This window comes from Glycine soja, chromosome 19 (genome assembly GCF_004193775.1).
Source record: "Glycine soja cultivar W05 chromosome 19, ASM419377v2, whole genome shotgun sequence".
NCBI classification, from domain to species: domain Eukaryota; kingdom Viridiplantae; phylum Streptophyta; class Magnoliopsida; order Fabales; family Fabaceae; genus Glycine; species Glycine soja.
This window is the reverse complement of record NC_041020.1, coordinates 30,983,717-31,004,273: the sequence shown is the minus strand read 5'-3', so window position 1 is coordinate 31,004,273 and position 20,557 is coordinate 30,983,717. Positions and strand designations below refer to the sequence as shown.

General features: G+C 40.5%; 1 non-coding gene across 1 annotated transcript; it reads right to left on the bottom strand.

Moving 5' to 3' along the window:
- Positions 1–16,873: 16,873 nt before the first annotated feature.
- Positions 16,874–16,980, bottom strand: LOC114401001. Its single transcript, XR_003664118.1, has one exon. It is a non-coding gene; the product is annotated as a small nucleolar RNA R71 (small nucleolar RNA).
- Between the last annotated feature and the right edge of the window lie 3,577 nt (positions 16,981–20,557).

The following is a 20,557-nucleotide window of genomic DNA, read 5'->3' as shown; positions in this document are numbered from 1 at the left end:
GGAGGAAGATCCCTTTCTCTTCTTCGAGGATTTTGCCATTTGAGCTTGTTTCAGCAAATTTTGATCAGTGGGCTTTGTAGAAAATTGAAAAAGAAGAAATTTGAGCTTTGTTTGAAGTGATTTGGCCAAGAAATGAGAAAGTTATGAGGATTTGAAGTTTGGAGAAGGTTGGGCATTGTCAAGGAGAAGGAGGAAGAAAGGGTTCTGCGCAAAGAGAGAGAAAGCGAGGTATTTATAGACAAGGATGAGCTGTAATCAATTACGACTCATGGTAATCGATTACAGGCTTATCTTGTAACTATCAGAAGCCCTCTGGTAATCGATTACAACCTGCTGTAGTCGATTACAAGGCCTGTTCTATGGTAATCGATTACAGGGAGTGGTAATTGATTACCAGACCCTAAACACATAGAATTTTTTATAAAATCTAACTATATTTCACTCACAAATCTTATAAAGTATAAAAAAAATCAATAACAATAAACAATCAAAATATACTATCAAAATAAGCACCAAAACATTCAAACATATACATTAAAGACAATCAAAATTTCAAGAGCAATCAACAACAACAATCAACAATCATTAGAAATAACAAAACAGAATCATCAAAGATAATCAATACTCAAGCAAAAAAAATTATTAAACCACAATCAACAATAATGATCAAAAAGGCAAACACAATCATCAAGGACAATAAACAATTAACAATCATAAGAAAAGAAAATAATAATCGAACAAATGAACTATTTATCTAAGTCATTGATATCTAAGAGTCCTAATTCTCTTCTAATAGCAAAGAAGGTTTCTTTGGGGAGAGGTTTTGTAAAGATACCAGCTAACTGATTCTTTGTGTCAACGAATTCTTGTACATAATCCCCTTTTTGAACATGATATCTCAAGAAATGATGTCTAATCTCAATATGCTTGGTTCTTGAGTGCAGAACAGGATTTTTAGATAGGTTTATTCCAGTTGTGTTATCACATCGAATGGGAATATGATCAAGAATTATTCCATAGTCAGAAAGTTATTGTTTCATTCAAAGTATCTGTGCACAACAACTACCAGTAGAAATATATTCTGCTTCAGCAGTGGATAAAGCAACACTATTCTGTTTCTTACTATGCCATGAAACTAGAGCAGAGCCAATGAAATGACAGGTTCCATTAGTGCTCTTTCTATCAATTTTGCAACCGGAAAAATCAGAATTAGAATATCCTATTAGATTGCAAGTGAAATTTTTAGGATACCATAATCCTAGATTAATAGTGCTTAATAGATATCTCATGATTCTCTTAACTGCACTAAGATGTGATTCTTTGGGATTTGCTTGAAATCTAGCACACATACAAACACTAAACATTATATCAGGTCCGCTAGCAGATAAATAAAGAAAAGATTCGATCATACCTCGATATTTCTTAATGTGTATTGACTGACCGGTTTCATCCTTATCCAAATAGCAAGCAGTACTCATTGGAGTAGCCATGTGTTTAGCATTTTCCATCCCAAATTTGTGAATTAGGTCTTTGCAATATTTTGATTGATTGATAAATATTCCATTCTTTGTTTGCTTGATTTGCAGATTGTGCTTAAGACCGTCAACAAGTAGAACATTTTCAATGGAGGTAGATGAATTCGTAGCTATTTTTCCGACTCCAAGAATTCTACCTTTATTGTTGTCGCCATAAGTCACATGTCCACTTTTCTTGGGAGAAATATGAGTGAACTTTGATGCATCTCCCGTCATGTGTTTAGAGCATCTGCTATCTATCTACCAACTCTTCTTGAAAGAAACCTATATGATCATGTTTATGACTTAGGTACCCAAACATTGAAAATGTCCTATAATTGGATGATCATCAGGCTTCCCAACTAATTCCCAAACTTTATTTCTTTCAAATTGATTTAACTCTTCTTGTATAGCTATAATCCAGTTTTCATCAATTATGGCTTCTTTTAAATTTTTAGGTTCAATAAAAGAAACAAAAGTCATATTATTGCAAATATCTTTGAGAGAGTGTCTAGTTGTTACCCCTTTTGATATATCACCAATGATGTTGTCAAGAGGATGATATCTAGAAGTTCTCTACTCTCTTGGAAGATCTGCACTTGTTTTTGTTTCATCAATTTGAAATTCTTCATCATTTCCCTTTCCTTTGCCTTGGTGATCTTCACCATGAATATGCATTCCTTCTAAAGAATCTGAAATATCATCTAGAATATCCTTTCTTGGCAAAATTGGGTTAGTTTCATCAAAAGCAACATGGATAGATTCTTCAATGATAATAGTTCTTTTGTTATAAATTCTAAATGCTTTACTGTGTAAGGAATAGCCAAGGAATATACCTTCATCAGATTTTGCATCAAACTTATCTAAGTTGTCTTTGTCGTTGTTTAGCACAAAACATTTACATCCAAACACATGAAGATGATAAATGTTTGGTTTTCTTCCGTTGTATAATTCATATGGATTTTTCTTTAAGATTGGTCTAATTAAAGCTTTATTCATAATATAGCATGCATTATTTATAGCTTCAGCCCAAAAATATTTAGGAAGGATTGTATCATTAAGCAAAGTTTTGGCTATCTCTTCTAAAAATCTATTTTTCCTCTCAACTAATCCAATTTGTTGAGGGTTTCTAGGTGCAGAAAAATTGTGTTCAATGCCATTTTCATCACAGAATGATTCAAAATCCTTATTTTCAAATTCTCCTCCATGATCACTCCTAATAAATGAAATTTTGAGATTTTTCTTATTTTGAATAATTTTAGCAAGTTTCTTGAAAGCATGAAAAACATCTCTTTTATGAGTGAGAAATAATGTCCATGTAAATCTGGAGTAATCATCAACTATAACAAGAGCATAGTAGTTTCCTCCAAAACTCATAGTTCTAGAGGGGCCAAAAAGATTCATATGCAAAAGTTGTAAGGGTTGAGTTGTAGTCACCATATTCTTTGATTTGAAAGAAACCTTTACTTGTTTTCCTTTTTGACAAACATCACATAATCTATCTTTTTCAAATTTAAGTTTTGGTAAACCAATAACTAAATCTTTAGAAATCATTTTATTTAATGGGCAATTCTTTTATGCCATAACCATGGATCATCATCTTTACTAAGAAAACATTGATCTTTATTTGGTGTTTTATCTAAATTTATCATGTAAACATTATTTGATCTATAGCCTATATGCTTTATATTTCTATCATGTTTGTTTTCAATGACACAATTATGAGAGTCAAATGATACTAGATAGCCTTTATCACATAATTGAATAACACTTAGCAAATTGTGCTTAAGACCGTCAACAAGTAGAACATTTTCAATGGAGGTAGATGAATTCGTACCTATTTTTCCGACTCCAAGAATTCTACCTTTATTGTTGTCGCCATAAGTCACATGTCCACTTTTCTTGGGAGAAATATGAGTGAACTTTGATGCATCTCCCATCATGTGTTTAGAGCATCTGCTATCTATGTACCAACTCTTCTTCAAAGAAACCTATATGATCATGTTTATGACTTAGGTACCCAAACTTTCTTGGGTCCTTGTGTGTCAGTTTTGATAAAAGATCCTTTTGGAACCCATATCATTTTAATATTATTACTATTTTTCCTAAAATAGCATGTAGATGCACCATGTCCTTTCTTTCCACAGTAAAAACAAGTTAAGAAAGGAGAACTATTCTTTTGTGTGGATGCAAAGAAATTTTTATAAAATTTTTGTTGTTTATCAGGTTTATATCCTAATCCAACCTGATCAAAAACACATCTTTTCTTTCCTAATATAATATCTAAATTATTTTTGCCAATAGAAAATCTAGCAAGAGAATTTTTCAGATCCTTGATTTCTTTTATAAACTTGTTACAACAATTACAAGAGTTAGATGCTTCTTTATTATCATGTATTACTTTTATGGTGGAAGATTGATTTGTGTCAATTGGTTTTAAAGTTTTGACTTCAGTTCTAAGATTTTCTAATTTTTCATTTAATTTTAAAACTTCTTTTTCTAAGTTTGAAATAGTTTTCTTAGAAAATGAAACTAGTTTTGTAAGTTTGACTGATTCTTTATGTAAATCAGTGAATGCATCTTGTAATTCATCAAATGAAAAAGATAAGTTATTGTCAGAAGATGTTACCTGTTCATCGCTTTCATAATTTTTGGCCATCAGACTCAGGTTCACAACTTCATTTTCTAAATCTTCATATGAATCCATATCGTTGTCTTCGCAAGTGATGTAAGCCTTCTTTGCTTTCTTATCATTGAAAGTTTTCTTTTCAGATCTTTCTATTCTTTTCTTGAAACTTGGGCAATCAACTCTCAGATGTCCTGGTTGATTGCATTCATAACATTTTGGAAGAGAGGATGAATCTTCTCTTTTCTTTGATTTGAAATTTGATCTTCTTTGATTTCCTTTGTTTCTTAGAAATATGTTGAACCTCTTTACAAAGAAACTGAAATCATCATCTTCATCTATTTCATTCAAATCTTCTTTATCACTACCTTCTTGAATTGAGGATGAAGCTTTAAGTGCGATTCCTTTCTTTTTCTTATCATTCTCCTCATGGTGATTTAATCTCATTAGTTCCTGTCATACCCTAATTTCTTTCGGGGACCATTGTTTGTCGGCATGCGACCTTCGTTTGACCACCTCAAAATGTTTAACACCCATCATTGTGGAATCCGTAAAGTTCCGAGATGTTTCAGGAAGAAACCGGTCAAAAACACGAAAACGAGAGTGCATTTACCAAAGTGGGGTGAGTGTAAATAAACTGTTACACTCTAATTTCATCCGAGGACCATTGTTGATAACTTTGGAAGGCTTAACACTCATCGCAGTGGAATTCGTAAAGTTTCGTGAGATTTCGGAAAGAAAACAGTCAAAAACACAAAAATGGGGGGGGGGTGAACTTATCAAGATAGGGGTGTAAATAGCAATTCAAATCTAGGCCTTGGGTTGCTTAAGGAGGAAGTAACTGGGCGGCAAGCTCCTCCATGTTTTGTTGAAAACTAGTTTCCGGGGCTTCCGAGACTTCCGTAATGCTTCCGTAAAATTTCTGAAAACCTTGGGTAAGCATATTTCACTTAATATTGGTGAAAGGGAAGAGAAAAAAGAGGAAAATCAAATCCTAAACACTTCCGTAAGGCTTCCATAACTTTTTTGTAAAGTACAAAAAGGAGGGCGAACTTAGTAATCGAGGTGCGCTCAGAAATCTTTCTCAAGAAGCCTCTGGGAGGCAAGCACCTCCCTTTTTTTCCTTATTAATAGGGGAAGGGGACTGTTTCAAAAATGTTCATGACCCCTAGGCTATGCATTTCAGCTATTTTGGGTAAAAAACATTCCGTGAAGAAAAATCAAGTCGAAATGCTTCCGTAACGCTTTCGAAACGTTTCCGTGAGCAAATCTGTGAAGATTTTCCTTCGTTCTTCATCGTTCTTCGTTCGTTCTTCATTCGTTCTTCATTCTTCAACCAGTAAGTGTTCGAATCTGAGACTTTCAATTCATTTCTTGTTTTGTTTGCTTTCATCTTCATCTCGTTCACTTTCGATTTTCTTTTCTTCCATTTTTAACGTGCTTTAACCGTTTCTTTAAGCCGTTATCTCGCCTAATAAATGATGAAATGAATTTCAATCGATCATTTGTGTTGTAATGTCGTTTAATCACTGTTAAAGTAAAATCTAACCGATTGTTCACGTTGTAACATCGGTTAAACCAAAAAAAGCAAAATAAAAATAAAATAATCAAACTATCTTGAAAAAAAAATAATCAAGAAAAATCAATCGGACTTTTTTCTTTGAAAGTTTCCTTGAATTAATTGACTAATAACCAAAGTGAAACCAAGGCTAAAATCAACTCACAAATCAAGCTTTGTCCACAAAAATCACTTGAAACCGTTTTATGGTCCAATGCCTTAAACAGTCCTGTTTGCTTTTATCGGTTAACATGGACCGTTCAAAAGCATAAAATCAACACGTAACTTTACCACTTTTGCAAGAACTACGTAGGTCTGATTTCCTCATCACAATTAAGGATACGTAGGAGCAAAATCCCCACTTTTGTCGACCACCCCAAGAGATCGTTAATGGTCCAACGCCTTAACGTTTCTCTCCTTTCATAAACCAAGAGATCGTTAATGGTCCAACGCCTTAACGTTTCTCTCCTTTCAAAAACCAAGAGATTGTTAATGGTCCAACGCCTTAACGTTTCTCTCCTTTCCAAAAATCAAAAGATCGTTTAATGGTCCAACGCCTTAAACGACTTTTGTTCGGTTAAAATCGATCTTGCAGAAAAAGATCAAAACAACATAACTAACGTTTAGTTCTAAAAGAACTATGTAGGTCTGATTTCCTCATCGGAATTGAGGATACGTAGGAGCAAGGGAAACACCCTTGTCGACCACAAAAAGATAAAAAATACAAAAGGCCCACAAAAAGCAAAAAAACATAAAAAAAGGGAAAATACATAAAAACATAAAAAAGGAAAAAATACATAATTTTGAAGTCATGTCTTGCACACTCGATTAAAGGCTGTCATCCCTTGTGACGAACGCGTGGGGTGCTAATACCTTCTCCATGCGTAAAAACAACTCCCGAACCTTTCACGAATAAAGTTCGTAGACCACACCTTTCTGGTTTTTCTGACGTTTTCCTCGAATAAATGTTGGTGGCGACTCCGCGTGCCTTCCTCCCTTGGAAGACGTACTCGTGAGCCCACGCGTCACCCTCCCGCCAAAGGGTAGGTTGCAACAGTTGACGACTCCACTGGGGACTATTTTTAGAGAGTTAGACCTTCTAATCTCGTGCAATATCATGACTTCCTCTTTTGTCGGTTTCCTTTTATTTCTCTTATGTTCTTGTATATAACTCTTTGATGCTTTTAGTGTGTTTTTGAAATGTATGCATGAGATAGATATTTATTCATTTGATGCACACAAACACCAACACTATTTGTACACACGGTGAGTTGAAAAGGGGCCCTATACCCAGGTCCATGGGAACATAAGGAGTGGAGGTGAATCTATGGTCATGTTGGGTCTCCGACTTGCTTGATAATAGTGAACCCTCATCTAGAGTTTTTCTCTTTGATAACATATTGTTGTCGGTATTCCCTACTGCCGCAATATGTTTTTCAAAGGGGATGATACCTCTAGAAACCATCAAGAGAGATATGACCACCTTGGGAATGATCACTAAAAGCCTTTTAGTTCCTCCCGTTTAGGTCCCTAAAATAAGGGCACGAAGCGAACACGTTGTGTGCCTTTAAAACACTGTCATGCATATAACCTAAATGTCATGTGCGCCTTTACTGTGTGATTATTTGAGGATATTGTCGTGCTGTGTACATCCCCCTGTTGCGCTGTTGCGCATCTGCATCATGTCGTCACGCATGCATTGTATGTTGGTCTCATCTTTTGTCACGGGAAGCCGGAAAGTCCATATCACCTTCTTAACTACACACATGGGGCACTGCGCCCCCGAATGTGCAAGTAAGAAGAGATGATTTTCCGGGCTCTCGTGTTCGTAAATGCATTCATATCATGCATTGCATAAGCATTTCTTCATGGCCTCGTAATGGACGTATCATTCCTGCATTTGTCACTTATCATTTCATGCATTGCATTTTGCATAAGTCATTTCATCACCATGCATCTCATCTAACATGCTTTTTGTATACCTTTTATTTTCATGTTTACTCATGCATGATCCTTGCATTTTCCTTTGCAAAACAAAAACAAAAAAAGGAAGCGTGAAAATTCACACTGCATTCTTAGGTACCATGAGCCAACCATGTTGGGATCATAAACCCATTTCTCAAAAAAAAAACAACAAAATGATTAAGCATGGTACCTAATGCGTGGTTAACTAGGAAATGATGTTTCTTCGGGCATCTCAATCTCATAATTACATTTTCCATGCATAGCATGCGTATTCCCGAGTCTTTCATCCCTATGAAATGTTGTTGAAGTATTGGCGATCAGAATTGCCATTCCTTGGATTATAGGGTTGAACCAAGCTCATGCTTTTATGAAAAGGTTCATCAAGTCAAGTTGAAGTATGGAAGTAACCATCTTGCAAAAAATTGGGGCAAAAGATGGATCGAGTTACATCGCTGCTTCATCTACTGCCAAATACATTTAGGATTGTTGATGTCCTTGTTACTTCCTTTTTCACCTTGACAAAGATGTCATAGACCATATTGAAAATCTAAATTGATTCAACCCCATGTCATGCGTAAAAATTTGCAATACTTTAACTATGCATCAGTCGCATACATCCATGCTTTTCATTGGTTGCATTGCTCATTGCATTCTTTCCTTGAAAAAAAATGAACTTAATCATTGTTATCAAAAAGAAAAGAACACGCTTTACGGCGCCCTTACCGAACCCGTGCTAGAGCTAGAGTAATGAGTGAAGTAGAGGAGGTGCAAGAGCAGATGAAGACTGACATGAAGGCCATGAAAGAGCAAATGGTCACAATGATGAAGGCCATGATGAGCATGAAGAAGATAATGGAGGTCAATGCGGTTGCAATAGCCGCTACCAGCACCATTGCTGAGGTGGACCTGACCCCCCCATATGGCCTCAACCAAATAAATCATCCAACCTCAGATATGGTAGGTTTAGAAGGCAAAGAGTTGGGAGGTATGGGTGGCCCTCATTTAGTGCAGAAAACAAGCATGCCTTCCCACCATATGGCTTGCCTCCCAACTATACACCACCCAATGTGGCATACACTCCCAGTGAGGATGTCAATAACTCTGCTCCCATACTCATTGAAAGCCAACAACCTCAATCTGATCATGCACATGCCTCTCAACCCATGGGGAGACACATGAAATGCCCTACCACAATCTAGCCGACTTCGAGCCTTGCCTCGGATATGCCACTGAAGGACAAGCAGTTGGTGATGTACCCCTGCAAAACACTTTGGAGGGCCCTCAGTATCACCCACAACCACACCCCTTGCATTCCATAGCGGGTAAAAACCCTCATGCTCTGGTAGAAATGAGAGAGTTGGATCATCTAGAGGAAAGCCTCAGGGACATTGAAGGAGGCAAAGATTATGCCTTTGCTAACCTAGAAGAGTTGTTCCTAGTACCCAATATCATCACCCTTCCCAAGTTCAAGGTGTTGGACTTTGACAAGTACAAGGGGACTACTTGCCCCAAGAACCATCTAAAGATGTATTGTCGGAAGATAGGGGCATACACAAAAGATGAGGAACTGCTGATACATTTCTTCCAAGAAAGTCTTACTGGGGTAGCTATTACCTGGTACACTAACTTGGAACCTTCCCGAGTCCATTCTTGGAAAGACCTAATGGTTGCCTTCGTTAGGTAGTATCAGTACAATTCTGATATGGCTCCGGATAGGATGCAACTACAGAACATGTGCAAAAAGGGGGCACGAATCTTTCAAAGAATACACCCAAAGGTGGAGAGACCAGGCAGCCCAGGTGGCACCTCCAATGACGGAAAGGGAGATGATAACCGTGATAGTAGACACATTACCAGTGTTCTACTATGAAAAGATGGTGGGTTGCACACCTTCAAGCTTTGCTGATTTAGTTTTCACCGACGAAAGGATTGAAGTAGGTTTGAAAAGAGGCAAATTTAATCATCCTGCTTGGACGAAGGAGAAAACTGGGGCAAATGAAGAGGATGAGAATGAGGAAGGAACCCATGTTGTGGCTGCCATTCCTACATGGCCAAACTTCCTACCAGCCCAACAATGTCATCGCTCAGCCAATATCGGCCCTTCTCATTACCCACCACCTAGTCATCCACAAAGGCTATCCCCAAATCATCCACAAAGTTTGCTGGCCGCACATCCAATACTAAGCGAAAACCAAAACACAAACCAAAAAGGAATTTTGCAGCAAAAAGCCTGTAGGATTCACCCCAAATTCCGGTGTAATATGCTAACTTGCTCCCATATCTACTTGATAATGCAATGGTAGCCATAACCCTTGCTAGGGTTCCTCAACCTCCATTTTTCCGAGGATACGACTCGAATACAACATGTGCATATCATGGAGGAGTTCATGGACATTCCATTGAGCATTGTATGACCTTGAAGCGTAAGGTGAAAAGTCTAATTGATGCGGGCTGGCTGAAATTTGAGGAGAATCGCTTGTGAATCCTAACATTGACAAGTGACACCACACATGGGGCAATTTTGAAAGCTGTTGTTAGATGTCTCTAATGACTCATCAGGATTTTCAAGTTTATACCATTATTGTAAACCACAATTACAATGCTAAATAAAATGGATAAATTTGACATCTTTGTCCCTCATCCTCTCATAATTACATCTTTGCTTGCACTAGAATATGGGTGCAAGCCATTGGTTTGTTTGCTCAAGCGACCTGTGCTCCTGAGTTTGGACTTCCAAGACTGTTCAATTAGAAATTACTCATGCTACACATTTGGTGAGGATGCCGTAAACAACGAGTAAAGCAGAAAAGGAAAAAAACATTTGATTGACTGTGTTTTCAAGTAAAAATACAGACGTTCATGTGACCTCATTTTATCATTCTGGAAAGTTTGTCTTTTATAGAGAGAAGCGAGTTATCAAGAATAGGAGTCATTTGACTTAACCCGTCAACTGAAAAAATCCTTCAACTATTTCTCGTCCTTGAAAAATTTGTTTTGCGAGAATCAACCGCTTATTTCATTCTTCTTTGCTACAAGGTTGTGAAAACAAAACAACGATGGATACCTCAGAGCCCTACACTAGGGCAATGAAAGGCACCATGCAAAAACCTCAAGGGAACCTAGGGGTAGATTAGAAGTTCTCACCCAATGGGTTCCCTCTACAAGGTCATGACGAAAGACAACGATTAGTACCTCAAAGCCTTACACTAAGGCAATGAGGGGCACCGTGCATGAGCCTCAAGCGAACCTAGGGGCAAATCAAAAGTTCTCACCCATCAATGTTTTTAAACAAAAAAAAGGGGGACAAACCCTAAGATTTCAATGGATTGATTAAATGTCAAATAGCTCTATTGCCGTCACTCCAAAATGGTCAACTGACTAAATCAAACAGAACATACACTCTGAGGGAGTTCCCGAAGAGATTTGCAAAAGATACGATAAGGTTGCATGAATTATCACTTCTTTCAAAAGGACAGTCAATCTGTGTTTTCCAAAAACAATCAAATCAAAATCAAAAGCACAAAATAGGGAAAGAATATCATGAACATTGTACGACTTTCCATTACATTGCATTGTTGCATATGAAGTCCGCATTTCAAGACAAAGGTTGCATGCATCTGGATCCCTAAAAATCATGTTAACTACATAGATTTCCTGCATCTAATGTCCAATCTTTTTGAATTTGGAATGACCGGCCCTCTCAATGAGTCAATCTCTAGCTTTCTCAAAAGGGTGGACCTTTGGGTACTAGTACCCTCACCTTTAGAGGGCTACACATCCTCACCTTCAGAGGGCTCCACGCCCTCGCCTTCAGAGGGCTACACACCCTTACCTTCAGAGGGCCACTCGCCCTCACCTTTAGAGGACTACACGTCCTCGTCATCAGAGGACTACAGGTCCTCGCCTTTAGAGGGCTACACGTCCTCACCTTCAGAAGGTTGCACGCCCTCGCCGTCATAGGGCTACACGCCCACACCTTCAGAGGACTACACGTCCTCCCCTTCAGAGAGCTACACGTCCTCGCCTTCAAAGGACTACACGTCCTCACCTTTAGAGAATTACACGTCCTCGCCTTCAGAGGACTACACGTCCTCGCCTTCAGAGGGCTACACGTCCTCCGCTTTAGAGGACTACATGTCCTCGCCTTCAGAGGACTACATGCCCTCACCTTCAGAGGACTACACGTTCTCGCCTTTAGAGGACTGCACATCCTCGCCTTCAGAGGACTGCACGTCCCCGCCTTCAGAGGACTACACGTCCTCACCTTCAGAGGACTACACGTCCTCCCCTTCAGAGGACTGCACGTCCCCGCCTTCAAAGGACTGCACGTCTTCCCCTTTAGAGGACTGCACGTCCTCGCCTTCAGAGGACTACACGTCCTCGCCTTTAGAGGACTACACGTCCTTGCCTTCAGAGGACTACACGTCCTCGCCTTCAGAGGGCTACACGCCCTCGCCTTTAGAGGACTACACGTCCTCGCCTTCGTAGGGCTACACGCCCTCACCTTCAGAGGACTACGCGTCCTCGCCTTCAGAGGGCTACACGCCCTCGCCTTCAGGGGACTACACGTCCTCGCCATCAGAGGGCTACACGTCCTCGCCTTTAGAGGGCTACACGTCCTCGCCTTCAGGGGACTACACGTCGTCCCCTTCGGAGGACTACATGTCCTCGCCATCAGAGGGCTACACGTCCTCGCCTTCAGAGGGCTACACGTCCTCGCCTTCAGAGGACTACGCGTCCTCGCCTTCAGAGGGCTACACGCCCTCGCCTTCAGGGGACTACACGTCCTCCCCTTCGGAGGAGTACACGTCCTCGCCATCAGAGGGCTACACGTCCTCGCCTTCAGAGGGCTACACGCCCTCACCTTCAGAGGACTACACGCCCTCACCTTCAGAGGACTACACGTCCTCGCCTTCCGAGGGCTACACATCCTCACCTTTAGAGGACTACACGTCCTCCCCTTTTAAGGGCTACACGCCCTCACCTTTAGAGGACTACACGTCCTCACGTTCAGAGGGCTACACGCCCTCGTCTTCAGAGGACTACACGCCCTCACCTTCATAGGGCTGCACGCCCTCGCCTTCATAGGACTCCACATCTACGTCTTCAGAGAACTCAAGGTCCTCCGCCCTTAATGCTTAATCGAGGCCTGTGCTCCCGGGTGAAGGGCTAGTAGTTTGCTTTTATCAGGTCCTGGGCCACCCCCTAATATTGGAGGGCGACCAACTGTGCGAGCACAACCAGAGAGGGAGGCTATCGTGCAGCTACTATGCATACCTGGGCAAGATTTCACCCAGCCGCTGCAAGGAGACGAGTGTGGATCATGCACACCACCACAACTCCGATCTCCCTTTGCCAAAGTGTTAGTTGGTCTGTGCCGTCATGACATAGGTAAGTATGCATGTGGCTCAAGTGATTTCTGATGCTATCCACTATTTGCAGGGATCGCGCCCACAAGACACCCAGTGGACCCAGAGAAGTCCAACAGGGCCTTGGGGTTTCCAGCTCTGGTTATGGGCCTCTGTCAGTCCTACCGGGTGCCCATCCCCCCAGCAAGGTCACGCCATTGTGACATAGGTAAGTATGCACATCGCTCAACTAATTTCTGATGTCATCTATTGTTTGCTGGGATCGTGCCCGCTAGACACCCAGTGGACCCGGAGAAGTCCAACAGGGTCCTGGGGTTTCCAGCTCTGATTACGGGCCTTTGTCAGTTCTACGTAGTGCCCGTCGCCACCTATAAGGTCATCAAGCCCCCTATTAACCGGGATTTCATCAAGAAGTACTGCGCCCCCCAAGCAGGCGCAGGGCGAGACACCACAGTAGCCTAGGGATGGCCGGCAGCAGGCAATAGACGCATCGCCGCCACCTTCAGAGCCCCTAAGCTTATCTACAAAGGCTGGAGTATTGCCTACGACCTGTGGCCGACCAGCTGGCGACCAAGTCCAAAGCCAAAGGTAAGCAAAGTACTAGGTCCGTGACCGATAAGTCATCACGCGTCCGGTTCAAGACGTTAAAGAAGCGCTACTAGGAGGCAACCTAGAATTGGCTACGGAGAAGCTCCCTGCGAAGCGGTCCAGGAAGGGCACCATCGAAGAGGATTCCAGTGCGGCCCCGCAAGCCGACGCAGGCTTCGACAAACACCGATTCCAGAGTTTGGAACATCATTAATTGCCTCTGAGCCTAACTTGCGTTCATGCTTAATGGACGAAGGGCTAACTCGTGTATGTGGTGCCTAATCACGTATTGAAAACCCTAAGTTGATTTTTGCTTAGTAAATTGAATTAGGGTTGGATTAAGTGGTTGACTGTTAGGGACGAATTCTCCAACCCAGGATAAGAGAATGGCTTCTGAATCAGAGGAAACAACCCGTTTTTAATATTAGTAGTTTCGTATTTCAGTTTACTTGTTCTGCTCTTTAATCACAAAGCAACCAAACCCCCCCAATCGTTACTGTTACTGCAAGTATATTATGAACATTTGGTTTGTCACTGCTCGTTGGGAAACGACCTAGGATCACTTCCTAGTTACTGCATTTTCATGTTTATTTCATTCGGGTACGGCCTCGATCAAATTTTGTGCCATCATTTTCTTCTATTTTCTAAACCCTTTTTGCACCATTTTAATTATTGATTGGTCTTAATTGTCAATTAATTAGGCAGTTTTATTATTTGGGCTCAATTAGCTAATTTGATTTTTTTAATCTAATTTCAGGAATTAATGAAACATTGGGCTTAATCCGGATTTTGGTTGTGGACTTGAAGAGGGCAAATAAAGCAGCGCTTACCTTAGTTAATTTCTAATTAGGAAATTTTGCAATTTTATTTTATGTTGTTCAGTGTTTATTTCGTTTTGGGCCAGAGTATTGTAATAGGGCCCAGTGACTTTGAGTGACTCTTTTTAAATAGCTGCCTTGGGATTCGTGCAGGGCATTCTATTCTGTTATGCTATTCATTATTCAGAGCTTTGTTTTAGGGTTTTCGTTTTTCTGTTTTGACGTTTCTGAGTTCGTAATGCAATTTTACGTTTTCTGCTTCTAATTACAATTTCGTTCTTGCTTCTTCTTCTACTCTCATTTACGTTTCTGTTCCATTTTACATTTCTGTTCATTTACGTTTCTGTTCATTTACGTTTCCGTTCATTTACGTTTCTGCTTCATGTTTCAATTGCGTTTTCTGTTTGAATCCATGGAAGGCTAGATTTTCTGGTGTTGTTTCCTTTTTAGGACGAAGCCCAACTCTCTTTGAGGTTTCGCTTGTAATGTGGTTTCCTGGCAGTTCTCCCTTCACCAGTATCCCAAATTCGTGAATATTAATCAGTGCACGCTTCGTGTTCGATTAATTGCCTCTGAGCCTAACTTGCGTTCATGCTTAATGGACGAAGGACTAACTGGTGTATGTGGTGCCTAATCACGTATTGAAAAGCCTAAGTTGATTTTCGCTTAGTAAATTGAATTAGGGTTGGATTAAGTGGTTGACTGTTAGGGACGAATTCTCCAACCCAAGATAAGAGAATGGCTTCTGAATCAGAGGAAACAACCCGTTTTTAATATTAGTAGTTTCGTATTTCAGTTTACTTGTTTTGCTCTTTAATCACAAAGCAACCAAAACCCCCCAATCGTTACTGTTACTGCAAGTATATTATGAACATTTGGTTTGTCACTGCTCGTTGGGAAACGACCTAGGATCACTTCCTAGTTACTGCATTTTCATGTTTATTTGATTCGGGTACGGCCTCGATCAAATTTGGCGCCGTTGCCGGGGAGCAGTGTTCAAAGGTTCATAATAGCTAGCTAGTGTTGTGTGTTTAATCCTTTCGTGTTTTATGTTTAATTGTTAGTATTGTGTTAGTATGTGTGTTAGTGTTTTTTAGTGTCCTGGTATTTTGTTTAATGTGTGTTATGTTTCAGTTTTTCCATTAAGCGTTTCCCCTGTTTCAATCTTGGTTGTTTTGCTGTGAAGATTGTGCTTGAAAACAGAGTAGTAGTAGAAATCAGCTTGCGGAAAAACAGAGTAGTAGTAGAAATCAATTAGAGACGGATTTTAGCGACCACCCATGCTGAATTATTTGAGATTTTTTGTTTTAGTAGCTAGGGTTGTTATTTTTGGCTGAATTGTTTTGTGGTAACTTCTTTTAATCCATATTGTGTGGGAAAAATAGCTAGAGCCTTTAGTTTGGTCAGATTTGAAAGTTCCAAAAAACTAGCAAATTTTGTGTTTGTCAAAACTTCAAACGGCCATAACTTTTGCTCCGGTTATCAGAATCGCAATTATTATATATGCATTTGGGGTAGAAAAAAATTTCCTACGCCGTGGCAGCCCGCCATAGGCCGGCTGAGGTCTCCATCGTCCAAAACAAGCGATTCTGTCAAAAGTTTTTTATTTTTCAAGTTTTATTCACTTATTTTTCTTAACCTACCATTTTTAGCTTTCATAGTTAGACTTTGAATTTTTGTCTGAAATTTTTTGTGCTATCTTCTCATCATTTTATAGGGTTGCTCACAAAATTTCAAGTCATTTGGATATCATTTGAGGGTAGCTGTAGTTCAAACCTACACCTTTATTTACATGACAAGGCAACTAGTTGTGTGCATGCTGAATGTAGTGTATGACTAGAGGCAATCCATCTGACTTACAACCCTTTGATCCTGAGATAGATAGGACATTTCATAGATTAGTTAGGCATCATTTTATACCTTTTGATCATTCTGAGCATTCCATAACTGGTGAATCTATGCATTCTGTTATTGGTGATTTTGAACATCCTGATCTTGAGCATTATAATTTTGAGCATTCTGATTCTGAGCATTCTGATTTTGCACATTCTGAGAACATGACACAACCTCCACCTCGTGAGAGGACTCTAAGGGAAATGGCTGCACCTGATTTCACCTATGAAAGCTTGTGCATCCAATACCCTGATGAGGATGTCCCATATGTTCTTAAAACTGGACTAATTCATTTGCTTCCAAAGTTTCATGGCCTTGCAGGTGAAGACCCGCACAAACATTTGAAGGAATTTCATATTGTCTGCTCCACCATGAAACCCCCAGATGTCCAAGAGGATCACATATTTCTGAAGGCTTTTCCTCATTCATTAGAGGGAGTGGCAAAGGACTGGTTGTATTACCTTGCTCCAAGGTCCATCACGAGCTGGGATGACCTTAAGAGAGTATTCTTAGAAAAATTTTTCCCTGCTTCTAGGACCACAACCATCAGGAAGGATATCTCAGGTATTAGACAACTCAGTGGAGAGAGCCTGTATGAGTACTGGGAGAGATTTAAGAAACTATGTGCCAGTTGCCCCCACCATCAGATTTCAGAACAGCTTTTTCTCCAATATTTTTATGAAGGACTCAGTAATATGGAGAGAAGTATGATAGATGCTGCCAGTGGTGGAGCCCTTGGAGACATGACTCCTGCTGAAGCCAGAAATTTAATTGAGAAGATGGTCTCTAACTCCTAGCAGTTTAGCACCAGAAATGATGCCATAGTCATTAGAGGAGTGCATGAGGTAGCTACCAACCCATCTGCATCATCTGAAACTAAGAAGCTTGAAGGCAAACTGGATGCGTTGGTCAACTTGGTAACCCAGCTGGCTTTGAATAAGAAATCTGTACCTGTCGCAAGGGTTTGTGGTTTGTGCTCCTCTGCTGACCACCATACAGACCTTTGCCCTTCCATGCAGCAACCTGGAGCAATTGAGCAGCCTGAAGCTTATGCTGCAAATATTTACAATAGACCTCCTCAACCTCAGCAGCAAAATCAACCACAGCAGAGCAATTATGACCTTTCCAGCAACAGATACAACCCTGGATGGAGGAATCACCCTACCCTCAGATGGTCCAGCCCTCAGCAACAACAACAGCAGCCTGCTCCTTCCTTCCAAAATGCTGCTGGCCCAAGCAGACCATACATTCCTCCACCAATCCAACAACAGCAACAACCCCAGAAACAGCCAACAGTTGAGGCCCCTCCACAACCTTCCCTCGAAGAACTTGTGAGGCAAATGACTATGCAGAACATGCAGTTTCAGCAAGAGACTAGAGCCTCCATTCAGAGCTTAACCAATCAGATGGGACAATTAGCTACTCAATTGAATCAACAACAGTCCCAGAATTCTGACAAGCTGCCCTCTCAAGCTGTCCAAAACCCCAAAAATGCCAGTGCCATTTCATTGAGGTCGGGAAAGCAGTGTCAAGGACCTCACCCGTAGCACCTTCCTCATCTGCAAATGAACCTGCCAAACTTCACTCTATTCCAGAAAAAGGTGATGACAAAAATCTACCTAACAATTTCTGTGCAGGTGAATCTTCTTCCACAGGTAATTCTGATTTGCAGAAGCAGCACATTCCCCCTCTTCCATTCCCTCCAAGAGCAGTTTCCAACAAAAAAATGGAAGAGGCAGAGAAAGAGATCTTGGAAACATTTAGAAAAGTAGAGGTAAACATACCTCTGTTGGATGCAATAAAGCAAATTCCAAGATATGCCAAATTCTTGAAGGAGCTGTGCACTAATAAGCGGAAGCTTAAAGGAAGTGAACGAATTAGCATGGGCAGAAATGTCTCCGCATTGATTGGTAAATCTGTTCCTCAAATTCCTGAAAAATGCAAAGATCCAGGTACATTCAGCATACCTTGTATTATAGGGAATAGTAAGTTTGACAATGCCATGCTAGATTTAGGAGCCTCTGTTAGTGTTATGCCTCTGTCGATTTTTAATTCTCTATCTCTAGGTCCCTTGCAGTCAACTGATGTGGTAATTCATTTAGCTAATAGAAGTGTTGCCTATCCTGTTGGTTTCATAGAAGATGTCTTAGTTAGAGTTGGTGAACTGATTTTCCCTGTTGATTTTTATATCTTGAATATGGAAGATGGATTTTCTCAAGGATCAGTTCCCATCATTCTAGGCAGACCCTTTATGAAAACTGCTAGAACTAAGATAGATGTTTATGCAGGCACACTGTCCATGGAGTTTGGTGATATAACTGTTCATTTTAATATTCTGGATGCTATGAAATACCCATCTGAAGATCTTTCTGTATTTCGTGCTGAAATAATTGACCATGTTGTTGATGAATACATGACTGATCTTTATTCTAATCTGCATGCCTCTCACTCTTCATGCATTGAGTCTGAAATTGTACTTGATCATATGTCTGAATTTGATGCTGAGAGTGAATCTGAGAGTGATATTGATTGCATGCCTGGTGGTGGTGTTTTACCTCTTGAGATTGATTTTATAGAGTCAGATAGGACTAACCATGTTTCAGGAAGTGCACATACCTCTGACTTTCTTTATGAGGTAAAGGCTGAGAAACCATCTCCTTCTACCACTGTCCAGCCGACCACACCAGAATTGAAGCCTCTGCCATCAAATTTAAAATACGCTTACTTGGATGATAGCAAGAGTTTTCCAGTGATTATATTTGCCTCCCTTGCTGATGAGCAAGAGGAGAAGTTGTTGTCAGTTCTCAAGAAGCATAAGAAGGCTATAGGCTGGACCTTGGCAGACATTCCTGGTATTAGCCCATCCACATGTATGCATCGAATAAATTTAGAGGATGGAGCTAAACCAGTAAGACAGCCACAGAGAAGACTCAACCCGGTGATTCTTGATGTAGTGAAGAAGGAGATAACCAAGCTTTTGCAAGCTGGAATCATTTATCCTATCTCCGACAGCCAATGGGTGAGTCCCGTCCAGGTAGTCCCGAAAAAGACTGGCCTCACAGTGATCAGAAATGAGAAGGAGGAGTTGATTCCTACTCGGGTGCAGAACAGTTGGAGAGTCTGCATTGACTATAGGAGGCTGAACCAGGTTACCAAAAAGGACCATTTTCCCCTGCCATTCATTGACCAGATGCTTGAACGCCTGGCAGGTAAATCCCACTACTGTTTCCTTGATGGTTTCTATGGTTATATGCAAATTACTATTGCTCCTGAGGATCAGGAAAAGACCACATTCACCTGCCCCTTCGGCACTTTTGCTTATAGGAGGATGCCTTTCGGCCTGTGCAATGCCCCTGGTACCTTCCAGCGGTGCATGATTAGTATTTTCAGTGATTTTTTAGAAAATTGCATAAAGGTGTTTATGGATGATTTCACTGTATATGGATCCTCTTTTGATGGTTGTTTGAATAGTTTGGAAAAAGTTTTGAATAGATGCATTGAAACTAACCTTGTTCTAAATTTTGAAAAATGTCATTTTATGGTTGAGCAAGGTATAGTTTTAGGCCACATTATTTCCAATAAGGGCATTGAAGTAGATCCTGCAAAAATTTCTGTTATTTCACAATTGCCTTACCCCTCTTGTGTGCGAGAGGTGCGATCTTGGTCATGCAGGATTCTACAGGCGCTTTATAAGGGATTTTAGCAAAGTAGCCCTTCCACTGTCCAACTTGTTGCAAAAGGAGGTGGAGTTTGACTTTAATGACAGATGCAAAGAGGCTTTTGATTGCCTCAAAAGAGCGTTGACTACCACCCCCATCATCCAGGCACCCGATTGGACAGCCCCTTTTGAGCTTATGTGTGATGCATCAAATTATGCATTGGGGGCTGTCCTTGCTCAGATAATTGATAAATTGCCCAGGATGATATATTATGCTTCTAGGACTTTAGATGCTGCCCAAGCAAATTATACTACTACTGAGAAAGAGCTTCTAGCCATAGTTTTTGCTCTTGATAAATTTCGATCTTATTTGCTTGGTACTCGCATTATTGTTTATACTGACCATGCAGCTCTAAAGTACTTGTTGAAGAAGGCTGATTCTAAGCCTAGGTTGATCCGGTGGATGCTCTGGCTCCAAGAGTTTGACTTGGAGATCCGTGATAGGAGCGGAGCACAAAATCTAGTTGCTGATCATTTGAGTCGGATCGAACGTGTCTCTGATGCAGAT